This window comes from Thamnophis elegans, chromosome 14 (assembly GCF_009769535.1).
Source record: "Thamnophis elegans isolate rThaEle1 chromosome 14, rThaEle1.pri, whole genome shotgun sequence".
Lineage (NCBI taxonomy): Eukaryota > Metazoa > Chordata > Lepidosauria > Squamata > Colubridae > Thamnophis > Thamnophis elegans.
This window is the reverse complement of record NC_045554.1, coordinates 32,916,403-32,931,743: the sequence shown is the minus strand read 5'-3', so window position 1 is coordinate 32,931,743 and position 15,341 is coordinate 32,916,403.

Sequence of the window (15,341 nt, the reverse complement as noted above, 5' to 3'; positions counted from 1 at the left end):
TCCCTAGTGCAGTGTAATGGAGTGACCTCCCGTTACTTGTCCCAGATTCTGCCAACCTAGCAGTTCGAAAGCATGTAAAAATGCAAGTAGAAAAAATAGGAACTACCTTTGGTGGGAAGGTCACAGCGTTCCATGCACTTTTGGCATTTAGTCATGCCAGCTACATGACCACGGACAGCGCTGGCTCTTTGGCTTTGAAACAGAGATGAGCACCAACCTCTAGAATCGGGAACGACTAGCACATATGTGCGAGCGGAACCTTTACCTTTACCTTAACATTAACTGGGTAAATAACAGATGGAAAGAAAGACCTGGCAAACTTTCTCTGCTCCTTACCCAAGGACATTTACTTCATCTTTCCAGTGCTTGAAATAGCCACCTGTTCTTCATGAAATTGGGTTCACACATCTTACTAAGTCATGGCTCACTTAAAAAATGATTTGTAGACTAAACAATAGTTGGTTAGATTTCACATAAGATGGCAATTTATGAAACATCTGGTTGGCCATATCATACTGTAAACTAAAGTCTGATAGGATTTACTTCTGAATGTTTACAGAATAATGACTGTATTAGTTTGCCTTTAAATCCCACTCCAATTGTGGGGCTTAAAAGCATCAATTGGTGTGGCATTTTAACAATGTAAACTGCCCTGGAACTGGAGAAAATTGTTGGCTGAAAGTTGCTCACATATTCTGGAGACAATAAATGTCCATCTCATCCAATAACAACCCTTCTTCCAATAATTTCATTTAAATGGACATCAGCTAAAAGAGGAAAGGTAGAAACTCTTGTCTTCCTGGTTTATTCATAACATACAAAAATATAAATTTGTGTTGGGGTGCTATGATGCCAAGAACATTTGTTTTATGATCTTTGTCATCTTCATGGAATGAACTTGATTTAGTGGGCTTTATAAACTGGAATGAAAAACAACCTCACAGAATGATTTTTGAAAACAGATCAGCTCATTTTATGTATAATAAATGTCTAAATTTTAAGATTACAACCCATTCTCCACCCTTTCATGTGTCATTTCTTTTCAACTTTAGTGTTATACAATCCAAGCATCACCTATTCATAAAGAAAATGTGTTCTTTCATATAAAAGTGCCTGTAGGTTTCACTTAACATTTTCTTAATTCTCACAAGAGAAAAACATTTTAATAATAAATGGCATATTTTATCAATAGTACAATAGTATACAAGAGCTACAATAAATTAGTGTATGTTATTCAGACCTGGTAATTTACATCGTTTACCTCTAAAATGTTATTCTCTATTAATTTGTTCTAACCTAGGCTTCCCAAGATCATGAAGCAGATTCCTTGTCCTGATAAAACCTTTTTTATTTAAGTTAAAGGGAATTCCTGTCCAGCAAAGTCCCAGCAAACAGTCTTTCATGAGATTTCACAACTATAGACCTTTATGAGGCTTGAAGAGCTGCCAGGCTGATATCTTCCAAACACCACACTGTAGCAGCAATTACTTGGCAAGAAGTCAGGAACAGATATTCACTCAAATGAATTGAACTTATTGTCTCCTGAAAACTCCCCTCCCTTTTGCTCTTTATTCCCTTTGGGAGGGGCCAATCACCGTCAACCTGTGCCTTTACTCCTGAGCCGGTCTTTGTTCCTTAACTGCTGCCTTTTCCTGGCAGCTCTGTGCATGCACACATTGGGAATGGGTTCCAGCTGTTCTTCTGCCTCACTGATATCTGACTCCGAAGGAAGCTGATAACTGTTGGATGGCCCTGGTCCCCTCTCTGCTTCTGACACAGAGCACTCATCAAAGCCTTCCCCAGACACCAGGACTGGCCCATGTTCCTCCCCAACCTCCTCACTGTCTGAGTCTTCCAACAGCTCTGCAGGCGGGCCACAACATAATTTTTTAATGATGTTCTTTGCATACCATGCCAATAGCAGTAATGTATGGTAGTTCTCCAGCATCTTTCACACTTTGACAGACAACCCTTTTGTTTCAGGTGATAGATAAATTGCATTGGCAAAATAACAGACTGCTTTGAAGTACATAATTGAGAAATAATGCCTACATTAAAAATAGAATTAAATTGTTGGATGAATGAGATGGATTGCATACTAGTTTGGTTCTGCTTCTTACAATAAATATATTAGTTGTGCTCAAGTATCCTTAATTCTTAGCATATATTTCCCCTTTCCAAACTAGAATTTTGTTCAGGGTGGTAAACCTGAGCAAAATACTATTGTTAAAAAAAAAAGCAAACAAATACCTCAAGACAGAAGTTTGCATCTTCCGTTCAACTGATGTGTTCACTTAACAGTTCCTCTAAATCAAGACTTTTTGTTATTTTCAGCAATAGGATACTAGCTTGCAAAGCAAAAGCATAAACTGCCAAGATAGATGTTTTGGAACAGAAAGCAAAGACTAATATTTCTAAAGTTATTAGCATTTTTAAAGTGAATTGGCCACAACAGCTGGCATTTGATTGCAAAGTATCTACTGATTCAGACAACTAGCTTCGGCAATCATTAGGTTTTCAATAGCTAGGGCTAAACAGAAAACCCCATTAAAAAAAGATATGGGAAATTAGAGTAAGATATAGTTTTCTGTTCATAAAATTGACAGCTGCCTTTCTTGGAGCCTCGAGGATATTAAGAGTAGGCTTGAACAGAGATTAGATCCAATTCCAAAATTTAACACATGAGTAGAATATTGACCCATTACAGCAACCACATGTTTCTGGAAAAAAGACATTTCTGTTCTGATGAGCTACAGAGTGATGCTGCATGCATGCATGCATATCTCTATGTGCTCTAAAGCAAATGTTCAGATCTGGAATCTAAAGCGCCACAGAGACCTAGTAATTTTTTTTCCCCATCAGTAGGCTGGGCTCAGCTGATATAATAGTTTGGAAATGTCAAGCTATGGTTATTTGTGCTTGCAAGTACTGAACTGTAAAAAGAATAAAGAAAGAAAACTTCATTTCACAAGGCTACAATCCTACTACAGTGCCAGCTGAATATAAAGAGATAGTTGATGGTCATGATTTATTTGTTGTTTGCTCATTGTTAAATAGCCAAAAGTTCAGAAAGATGACCTATATAAACATTTGGACAGAATGACCAATTTATGTGGCAAACTTAAAATTATATCTATAAATAATAGGTCAAATCCAATACTTTCCAGTCAAGACTGCCATAACTAGAGAAACACCTTGGAAAAGTGTAGAGCTTAATTAAAACTAAACAAAAATAATGGTTTAGTTTCATAAAAATGACTACAAAACAGAGCTGACATTTAATGCATTATGGGCTTACCCAACAGCTTCTAATGGTAATAGAATGGCTAGACATTTTTTCAGTCTTTCTAGGAATAGCAGCCATTTGATCTCACAATAGCAATCTATTGATTTCAGTTGGTCTGAGGATTTACTATGAAAGGGGGCAATGAACTCCAGACAGCAGTATGATGTAAAGGGAAGTTTAATGGTATGTGAGTCACAAATTCAACTTCTGTGTCCGAAGAGATACAGAGGCAATCATGATAAGGATTAGTATTGTATCTTGCTGTCTTCAGTATGGATAGTAAGGGGATGATTCACATTAATATAATTCTCTTTCTGTGTGAAACATAAATATTATAAAAGAAATATCTGAGACAAAAATAAGAATTGCAAGAATTGCATAGAAGATGAATGAAGATTGGGGTCTACTTGACAGGATAGTCAGATCTTGTTTTGTCACAGCTTTTTTCTTTTTTTTCCGCATATTTTTTTTATTTCCATTTTCATAACATACAATCACATGTATACTATACATAGCCAGTATCATATAATATTAAATAATGATTACATCAGTTCCTCTTGTCCTCAATGCCCCAAAAAGATTAACACCCCTTATTAGCTCTTCTACTCTCCATACACCTCTTTCTTCTACCTCTCTCTTACTTCCTATCTTCCCTCCATCTTCCTTTCTTACTCCACTTCCCCTTACTTTCTCCTTCTCCTCTCTCTACATTCCACTCCTCCTTATCCTCATCCTCCTCATCTTTCCCCCTTCCCCTGTCTCCTATCTCTCTCTTCCCATCTTTCTTCTCCCTTCTGCTTCCCAGTCTTCCTCTCATTAGTGTATTTCCGCTTCCATACTATTCTACTTCCCCTCCTTTCTCCTTCTACTCTCTCCCCTTACCACTCCTCCTTATACACCTCATCTTCCCCCTTCACCCTCTCTCCTATCCCTCTCTTCCTATCTTTCTTCTCTCCTCTACTTCCCACTCTTCCTCTAATTCACTTGGTGTGTTTCAGCATCTAAGCAAAATCCCTTTTGTGTTGATGGTATTTATAATTCCATTTCAATATACATAAAAAAGAAAAAAATAGCAGTATACATGTACAATCATCCAACATCCTCCTCCAACTTGGTAAACTCCACTCCCTCCCACCCTCCCCCCAAGCCCCCCAACCTTCCCCCACCCTGACTTCCCAGAACCAATACAAGATATAAATCTTTAAGAAAAACAGTTTAAGATATACTTAAGAGAAAACGTAGAAAGTTAATAACATCTTTGAATTGATCTTAGCTCCTCCTTGCTAGGCTAACTATAAACAATTTGTATCATTTCTGATCTTAGTCATAAATTATCTGAAATTTCCTAGACCCATATTTATTTTGAATATAGTCAATCCATTTTTACCAGTCTCATTTATATCTCTCATTTGAATTATCCTTGAGTCACAGCTTTTTTCTGATTCCAATAGAGCAGGGGTGTCAAACTCAAGGCACGGGAGCGAAGCCGGAGCCAGCCCATGGAGATCTGGCCCACAGGGCTGTCCTGGAAACAGTGAATGCCTGGCCTGCAGTGCCTCTGCCAGTGAAAATGGAGCTCAGGAGGGCTGCATGTGGTCCTCCTGAGCTCCATTTTCACTGGCAGAGGGTTGCAGGAGGCTGTCGCATCTGAAAACAGAGCTCCCGATGCCTATGGGCAGCATTTCCAAGCTGTCCAAAGATGTCTCCGGGGTCATGTCGTCAGCATGACTAAATGCCGAAGGCATACAGAATGCTGTTGCCTTCCCACCGAAGGTGGTTCCTATTTTTCTACTTGCATTTTTTGCGTGCTTTCAAACTGCTAGGTTGGCAGAAGCTGGGACAAGTAATGGGAGCTCACTCCATTACATGGCGCTAGGGATTCAAACTGCCAAACTGCTGACCTTTCTGAATGACAAGTTCAGTGTCTTAGTCACTGAGCCACCGTGTCCCTTGATATTTGGATAAACATATCCAAATACACGAGACACGAAAAGATGATGTTTGAATAAAGATATTTCATAATATATTTAAATAATTGCATTTTTCTATTTCCCTGGTACTTTTATTAGCTGCATGATAACAAAGAAATACAAATTGCTACAGAGAATTGCATTCTGAGCCACTAGTTTGGAAATGCAGACTATATCACTTCACTTAAATGCAAACCACTTGAAAGCCTACACTCATTATTGCACCTAATTTGGCCACTTATTAATAACAGCTATTTAATTACTGGTGTAGCTGTTACTGTTTTATTGTGGAATTAATAATATACAAACTACTATAATAATACCAAGGTTATTCATCTTGATAATCAACTAAGAGGTCATCACAGACATTCAGATCAAATTCTTCATTTTGAAACCTTAGACTACCATACACTTATTTTATCCTCTTTTTCCCAAACTCCATCTTTAACACAGCATTTAATTTGTTGTGAGGTTGCTGGAGTTTTTTCCTGTGGTTATTTAACTATTTTACCCATGTTGTACCCTCAGCTATCAAGCTCCCTTGGTTGTTTATCTGACAATCCTTATCTTTCCGGTAGTTTTTTTTTAAAAAAAAAACAACATTGCATTTTATTTTAATGTGCTAATCATTGGTACTTTATTATTTTAATAGCTGCAGGGTTTGTTTTGACTCCAAATTCCTCCTTTTAATTGTTTTGCCCAGGTGTGTCTCTTTTACCAAGCAATGTATAAAGAATTGAATATTATACAACATAAATCCCATCTGAATTAGTAATTAATGTCATCAGAGTTATTGAGGTGGTAAAACGTAGAGTAATTTGGGATATCAAAAGACAGCCTTAAGTGCTCTCAATACTAAGGGTTTTTGTATGTGAAAGAAAGCCTACGTGGCTTTTTGTAGAAATCTCAAATGTATATGACAACTTTGAACGTTGCTGTAATGCTGTATGAACATCAACATTTATTCATTCCCAAGGCCCATCATCTTCTTTGAGAAACACTCCATCATGAGATTCCCCGAAGCTATTGACCAAATGCTACAATATTAGTTTCTAGGGGGGGTGGGGGGTGGAGGGGGTTTGTGCTAGAGGAGAGCATTCTGGCAGAGGAAAAAGAAACTGGCAGAAGCTGTGATAGATCAGCTGCTGTCACTTATCGAAGGTTACAAGCAGATGGTTCTAACCATGACACACAGGATTTTAATCTGTGTAGTTCTGTGAAGCTACACTGATCGTATCTACACCTTCTCTGATAAGCTTTCACACTCGAGTGGCAAATTCTCCTGCTGTGGCAAAAAATGATTAATGGCATGATTATGCGGGATTTATCTATACAAGCACTATATTCTAATTAGATGACATAAATCCCCTGCTCTTTAGCCATCTCCTGCCCCCTCTTAATGTTAGCTTCCTAATGCCTCAGTGATGCATGGTGGGAGTAGACAAATAGGAAAAGCTTCAATAAAAATAGTTCAGAGATGCTCAAGTTCTAGGAAGGGCAAATTGGTAGGCTGACATTATAGCTATTGTTTGTTCTCCAACTCATAGTAGAGAGAACATCAAATATAATGGTACAATAAAAGGAGCCAGCACAAAAATGTTCTTAGAAGCATTTGGGTGATAGGTTTTCTACCACGGTCTTAATTTAATCTCCAGACTGATGAAGAGGACTGTATCAATGAAAAGTGATAGCTGTGTAAAAACATGGCGATGCACATCAACAGTGGAAAAACACCTATTTGAATCAGACATCTATTGGAAGCAAAGTATAGGGTTCTAGAAGAGAAGACAAGCTTTCAAGAGAGGACAAGGTTATACTTTTCATAACAAGTTGATTAAAAAAACAACATTGATTAAAAAAAATAAACAGAAATAATGATGCATCTGATATTTGCAGAAGATGTAGTAGATTCAAGCTTTAGTGGAAAGATAGGTTAAACCTGTAGGCTTCCAATGTGTATCATGAACCAAGATCCTCCAAAGTTCCTAGGATGAAGACATTAGCAAACACATCTTGTCCTACAATCTTTAAAATAATAACAATTACAATCACCATATTCAGCTATTGATCTATTGAATAGTCCTAAAAATTTGTGCATTTTTTAAAACTATGATATCTAAAATTCCACATCTGTTGAATGCTTCACCAGCATAATGGAAGCATAACACATTCACATTTCATCCAAATCCAGAGAATTAGGGGAAACTGGATTTTGTATCAATATAGGTTTTTTAAAAAAAATAATAATAATACTATAATTATTTTGTTCTGCTGTGTTGAAGAAGAGTTCACATTTTCCAGATTCTTATTAAATTCCATGATTAATTGAATCAATTAAATATGACTTTGGTGATTTGATTCTAAAAGCCAATGTGTCAAAAATCTGGTGGCAGATGATAAAACTTTTGTGTGCATGCTCACAAATCCATGAAACCTTCAAAACAATGTGAAGGTACCTAATTTGATTTCCCTAGTCAAATCAGTTTGATTATTTAATTCAGTGGGGTAATTTGACTGATTACCCTTTCAGTCAAATCAAAGCATCACTCAACCATCCTTTATACTTTATTGTATAATGTTCTTGAAGATCTTCTGATCAAAAGCTGTGAGTATAAAAGCCCACAGCTAGGGGATAAATATGATATTTCATCTTCCAGAGGCCTTTATGGCTTCTGACTAGACATGTGCAAATTAATATAATTTGATCTATTACTGTATTGAAGATTTTTATGACATCGGAAATGCATGAGCCTCACAATCCATTCCAAAAAGATGCCAAAATGTAACTATATGTGTGTTTGTTCTTGATGTTAGAGGTTATGTTGGATGCAAATAGAGAATGGCCTTTTTGGTAGATTACAAGTCAAGGAAGCACATGAAAAAACAATAAAAGTTTCAACTTCAGCTGAATCAGTGGCATTGAAATATATGTGTCTTGTATTTTTCCTGACTCTGCAGTCTATTTATTGATGTTATTGTTCGGAGGCACAGAAAAGTTAGGAAGTTATAAAACAATATACTTTGTTCTAAGTAAAGAATTATTCCTCATTGAAAGGCAAATACTGAGTTTAGTTGGTCAGCAAACCTAAAAATCCCATTGGCTGATAAAGTTGCAAGCCACCATGAACTCTAGAATTATTTGGAGAGTTGGAATTCTAACTGCATTGAAAAAATACTTGGTAAATAACTATAATGGTTTAATACTAACAAAGACAGTAGATTTGCAACTGCATCTGGGAGCACACAAAGGCAACGAACTTGATTCTGATTAATAAAATTATGCAGTATGCTAAGATAGAACCTCATAAATATCCATGGAATATTTTATTAGATGATTATAAATACTTAACTTCATTCCTTGCAAGTCATCACATTGGAAAGAAGAAGGAGCTAGGAAAAATTAAGATGTGCAAATAAGACAACATAAATTGTATGTATGTGTGCGCACAAAGGCATACAATGTCCTAGTTTTAAAGCAGTACAAAATTGAAAAAAAAATCTAATTAAAATGCAATAGGTTTTACAAAACACTTGAAGTAGAAGCCCACGGATAAAATCTTTTTCTCTGTAATATTCTCTGGAATGATATTAGTACAAATAGATATTAGTATAAATAGAATTGCATTGTTACATTCTGAGATAAATTCTAATGGGTTACTTTTCATGGATCACTACTGAGTTATGACGCTAAAATATGTAGAGAAAAAACATTTGTCCTGTTACACCTAATTATTTTCTACACATGTGAAGGGATCATGTAAGTAATCATGATAGTCAGCTGATTTGCTTAATATCATAATTCCTTCCTATGTTTAAAAATTACATGTATTTAAAACACCTAAGGATGACCAGAAAAACACAAATTGAATTAAGACTCTCTAGAATAGCTAAGAGTGCTGCTTGTCATTCTAGAACAAGAATGTGCAACTCGCAGTTCTGGAAAGCTAGTAATGTAGCTGTGATGACTCCCCTAGAGGCATCACCAAACACCTCTCCAGATGCTATTTCAGAGGAGGATGAGCTGGCAGCCAAGGACTATGAGCCAAGAGTGGAAGAGTCGAGCACAAGAAGGAACCAGATGAGCAGCCAGCTGATATAGAGATAGGAAGAGGCTCAGCTGCAGCTAGGAAGCCCAGAGGCCTTGAGTGCACATAGCTACAACTGGTCAGTGGAGACAAAGAAGAACTACCTCCTCCTCCAGATCCAAGAGTATGTAGGGGCTAAGAGGAGGCAGGCACAAAGAAGGCTTGGCTTGGCTACTTATGAAGAGGTAGCTTCATCCCTCTTGATGAGGTGAACCAGGAAGCATTGATTTATCTCAGCAAGGGGAGCAAAACAATGTGTCATTCCCTTGCTGTATGTTCTTGCCTTGAATTTTGGATTGTGTCTCTTTGACTGTGGTTACAGGAACTGGCCATGACTAGTCTAGTGAAGAGAAGGACCAGGGGAGACATGATAGCAGTGTTCCAATATTTGAGGGGCTGCCACAGAGAGGAGGGGATCAAGCTATTTTCCAAGGCACCTGAAGGCCAGACAAACAATAATGGATGGAAACTGAACAAGGAAAGATTCAACCTAAAAATAAAGAAACTTTCTGACAGTAAGCACAATCAACCAATGGAACAGCTTGCCCTCGAAGGTTGTGGGGGCTTTATCACTTGAGACTTTCAAGAAGAGATTAGACTGCTATTTGTCAGAAATGGTGTAGGGTCTCCTGCTTGAGCAGGGGATTGGAAGATCCCTGTTATCTGGCCTTGCCTTTGCCTTGTGGATTTGCCTTTGTCTTGCCTTGCCTTGCCCACCACACATCTTCAAATGGTCAAGATTGAGGAACACTGTTCTAAAAGATCATTTGTGGAATCAGCATAGTCTGGGATAACTATTCAACTAATATTCCGCCGTTATATCTGGTTTCAAATTGTGCATGTAGTATACAAATACATAGAAATAGTACATTAAAATTTTTAACTCAGTATTCTGTCAACACAAACTGAAATTATACAAGCAGTTCACTCAGGGTGATACTTTGTTGATTCAAATGGCTAATACATTGATTTCTTGAAGAAACCTCTCACTGATAGCCAAAGTGAGATGATCCAAAGGTTTCTTTTGTTTTTTTTTCTTCTCATAAATATATACATTTTGGAAAAACTAGATCAGATCTCATTAACATAATGTTTTTCAAATGTGCAAAGAATACTTTATTCCTTTTTAGAGAATTCAAAACTTCTTTCACATGCAGCATATTTAGCAAGGCAAGTAACTCTAATCTCTTTAAAAGAAGAAAGGGACATTGTTAGACTTTATCTTATCTCTTTTATTAGCTTCTATTTACAACCTTCTTCAGATTATCTCCTCTTCATTATAAGCACACAATCATTTTTGAATAAGTTAGTCTGAAAGAAAGCTACTTGGAAAAGAGTAGACATAGCCATCCATAAATAGCAAGTATCAATCAAAACACCAGTAAAAATTCCTTAATCTTATAACTGAAGGACAGACTCAAAAGGAAACAAAAAGACATCTTCTCTAGAAACCAACACCCAGATAAGCAAGGATAAAAACCAGACAAACAAGGAGAAAACAATATCATAATCTGGAAACTAACAAAGCAAAAACCACACACCCAGCAACACTGGCAGAGCAAGCTACTGTATATAAATAGGCAACAAATCCCATATTCACTAGCACTGATGATGACCCTACTCAATAATAGTAGGATAATGTAACATCTTCAAGCAAACAACCAAACTGAGAAAATAACCAAGGAGTTTACTTGTCCAAAATAATTTCAGGGATGAATGGGAAATTGGAATTCTTAACTAAAAAAAAAAAAAAAAGGAAACTGAAATCAGAGGCTTCTTAGTTTTTACCAATCTGTGAAAAATCCTCTCTTTATAGCTTGGATAACTTCTGTTCAAAGCCACAGAACTAAAAATCAGTGAAGAAATTGCCAAGTTTCACCTTCCATAGCTTACTCTTAAATTTCCATTTGGGCTTCAAGTCTGAACATCTCTACTTCAGAAAAAGGTGACTTACAGTGTTTTAAGTTCTTGGATCTGGTGGCGATAGTTATCTGATCTGAAAGATTCAGCATACTCCAAAATCAATAAAATCTATAATAGCACAGAGATGGATTAAAGTATACAAAAATGAGCCAAAGACTCTTTCCTGACTGATCTGCAGATTGTAATAGCTCACGGCTCATTTCATGCCTTAAATGATCACATCCACAAAGACAGACAGATACAAATACACACACACTTCAACTTTAAATAAGCTTTTTCCAACTGTTTGACAGACTGCCTGAAACTGAAAGTTGCATAGCTTTTACAGGACAATAATAACGGCATGTGCTTCCAGAAGCAATTGAAACTAGGCTTCCAAACCCTGATTGATAAGAAACCTCTGCCAGAGTTAGGCCACTGATTTTCAATTGCTAGCATTCTGTCTGGCAAGTTCCACAAAAGAAGGTTGTCATTTATGACAGAGAAGGAGGAAAGGATGTGTCGCAAATGAGCTGAGCCTGTCAACTTATTTTTGTAGAGAATCAAAGCAGCTGCCAGAGAATAATTATTGCAGTTGGCCACACAAGGTAATTAAACCTGGAATAGACACTGTAGGAAAACTCAAGCTAGTAAAAGTATGAATCAAAATGGTGGAATTACATCTTACAGGTAGCATGAATAAGACAATACTTATTAGAGTAAAGCTGTGCTGTATTTGAGGAAACACAGATGTACCAAAGATGAGTGGTCTGCTTGCTAGGGCTATTGACAACTTTATCCAATTTAATGTGGTCCTAGATTTTATAAGGGCTTCAGAAAGCAATCAACCTCCAGTAAGAAGGAACTGTCCCTTTCCATCAATCCAATTACACCAATTTAGTTAGCAGGAATTGAACTGGATCTTCACTTTTTCTTCTGTATGGATTCTGTCACTCTTAAGCCACATTTCAGTTCAGAATCCTGACAAATGCTGCTGCCACCAAGTGGAAAAACAGCAAGTTGAGGGATTAGGAAATATTGCAAAGCAAAACTGGGCTGCCTCAGGAATGGCCTAGTCAAGAATCAACACAAAGGGAAAAGTTAGCTGTATTAGTATTAGCTGAGTCCAGGGAATAGGAAGGGTGGATACAGCCAGTAACAATACTGAAATACAAATAGCACTGAAGGTGTTACCTAGTTGGGTAATGAAATGTCTGCAAGAGAACAATCAAGCTCAGAGAGCACCAAGGAAGTTTCACTACTTACTGCAGAAAATGTTTGTAATCTTCTACCTTCAGTTGTTTTCATTTTGTTTCATCCTATTAATTCCTAGCTGCACTTTAAACAATCTTTTCACTCATATAGTATATATTTTAGATTCTTGATTTTTGGGCTGGATTTGAATTTGCCCACAGATCCAAATGGATCTGCCCATCCATTTTGTATGGATTTATGACCACAATTATTCAAATCTTCTCTCTCTCTTTTTTAATTCTTGTGCATCTATGCGATAAAGCATGGTTTTGGATCAAGCATCTGAAGAGAAATAATGTTTTAACTGGTTTGCAGAATGATTTTGGGATGCTTTGAGGGATGGATAGGATCAATATGAACAAGGACATGTTGTCTTCACATCCATGGAATGCTGATCCATGGATACTACAGGATAGGAATGAAAAGAACTGCATTCTATTAGATGAAGTAACCTATCTAATTGATTATAAAGTGTTCAACTAAGTTCACATGAGAAGCCCAGAGAATAATTTTTCTCTAGTGAAATGCAGAGTCTTTCTCAAGTATAACCTTCACAGTTAGAAACCAGTGATATTTTATTCTTCCAAAAAATATTGATGCCACCTATCTTGGCAGTCATCATTATATTTTTATTTGGATTTTTGAATTCTCGAAGTTTGTTTACAAGTTGAGCTAAGACGAACTGCTACATTTCCAATTCTCAACAAAATAAACCATTGGTGCTCTCAGACAGAATTTATATTGGTCATCTTAGATCTTTCTATGCTTGCCAATTCGTAACTTCCTATGAAAAAAAAAGCATTCTTTAACTTTAATAAGTAAATACTCCAAATAGTTTGAGATACATTTTATGTAAAGTGAAAATTTCCATAGAAATAACAGAGAATGTTTGAACATCCTTAGAAATAATAAAGTGCTGGTGTTTATTTATCCAGCCCTCAGCTCATAAAAGAATTGCAAAGTGAATGCAATGTATTCTTAGTTCCTTTCCATTTCAAATTATATTAATTTGCACTGATTTTATTCATATTAGATTTTGCATTAAGTAAATAACTGCTTGATGAGTTAATTATCCATGTTTTATTAGAACTATACTTGAGTCATTTTATGCAAAATAACTTTTGGGAGGACAGGTTTTTTTTATTCCCCATTATTATGCAAACTGTCTCTGCTTCTCCTAAAGACAGGCTGCAGAATTTCACTAGAAGCTCAGGCTGGGATTATTTTTCAAAGTGCTACTAATCCACACATTCCCCAGGGGTAAGTATTTATTCCATAACTGGTTAACATGTATGTAGGAGTTTATCAAGTTGAAACATTATCCTTTCAGTCCTGTTCCTGATAATACTTGATATCCTGTGTTATGAATGTTTGAATATGAATGTTTCATAAGTATTTATAAAATTACTTTATATATACATACGTGTGTGTGTGTGTGTGTGTGTGTGTGTGTGTGTGTAGGTCTCTAGTTATTCGGGTTTCCTCCCGCGTAAAATTGAAGATATCTTGGCGACGTTTCGACGAAGTCTCATTCGTCATCTTCAGGCTTCGTGCTTCCAGGAGCAATGTGAGATCTCGTCTGTTTCTTCCTTTTAACTGCCAGTCGGGGTTTGAGCTGATTGGGTGGGAGCTTGGCTGTGTTTTGATTGGGTGGAGGTGTGTTCTGATTGGTTGGGGGTTTGTGTTTCATGTAAGGATAGGAGGGGTTTAAAGTGGCTAATGGTGCAGTTGCAGTCTGGCTTCTGGTCCTTCTGAGTGTGGGCCTGGTGTCATCATGTTAGGGATCATGTTTGAGATTTGAATAATTGTGGTCATAAATCCATGTTTGAACACACACACACACACACACACACACACACACACACACACACACACAAACACATATATATATATATATATATATATATATATATATATATATATATATATATATATATATATATATATATATATATTTACTTATTTATATAAGTGTATGGAATTCGCAATTTGTAACTCCAAATCTCATCTAACAAATGTTCTGTCCTACACATTGGTATAACAAAAATCAAAACACTAAATACAAGCTGGGCGGGTATGACCTTGCAGACGACCCTCACTTGGTCAAGGACCCAGGAGTACTCATCTCAAATGATCTAAGTCCCAAAGCTCACTGTAACACCATTGCCAAAAAGGCATTAAGAGTTGTTAACCTAATTTTGCAAAGTTTCCTCTCCAGTAACGTTGTACTGCTAACTAAGGCATACAAAAACTTTGCCAGGCCAATTCTCAAATACAGCTTGTCTGCCTGGAATCCACACTGTATATGGGACATTAACACAATTGAGCGGAGTTTCACGAAAAGGGTATTCCACTCCTCTACTTGCAATAGAATCCCTTATGCCACCAGGATCAAAATTTTGGGCTTGGACAATCTGGAACTATGCCACCTATGGTCTGACCTAAGCATAGTACAGAAAATTATCTGCTATAATGTCCTACCTGTCAACGACTACTTCAGCTTCAACCTCAACAATACTCAGGCAAATGATAGATACAAACTCAAGGTAAACTGCTCCAAACTAGATTGCAGAAAATACGACTTCAACAACAAAGTGGTCAACAACTGGAATGCTCTACCTGACTCCATTGTTACATCCTCAAACCTACACAGCTTCAACCTTAAACTGTGGACCTCATCCGATTCCTTAGGTAAAGGAGGGGTGCATAAGCGCACTACCGTGTCTCCCATCCCTGCTACTGTCCCCATTTATTTGTGTTTTGTCCTTGCGCTTATGACTGACAGCCAGCAACAGCCAAGCCGCGCCTGATTGGCTAAGGTGTGGCTGGCTAAGTGTGGGCTGT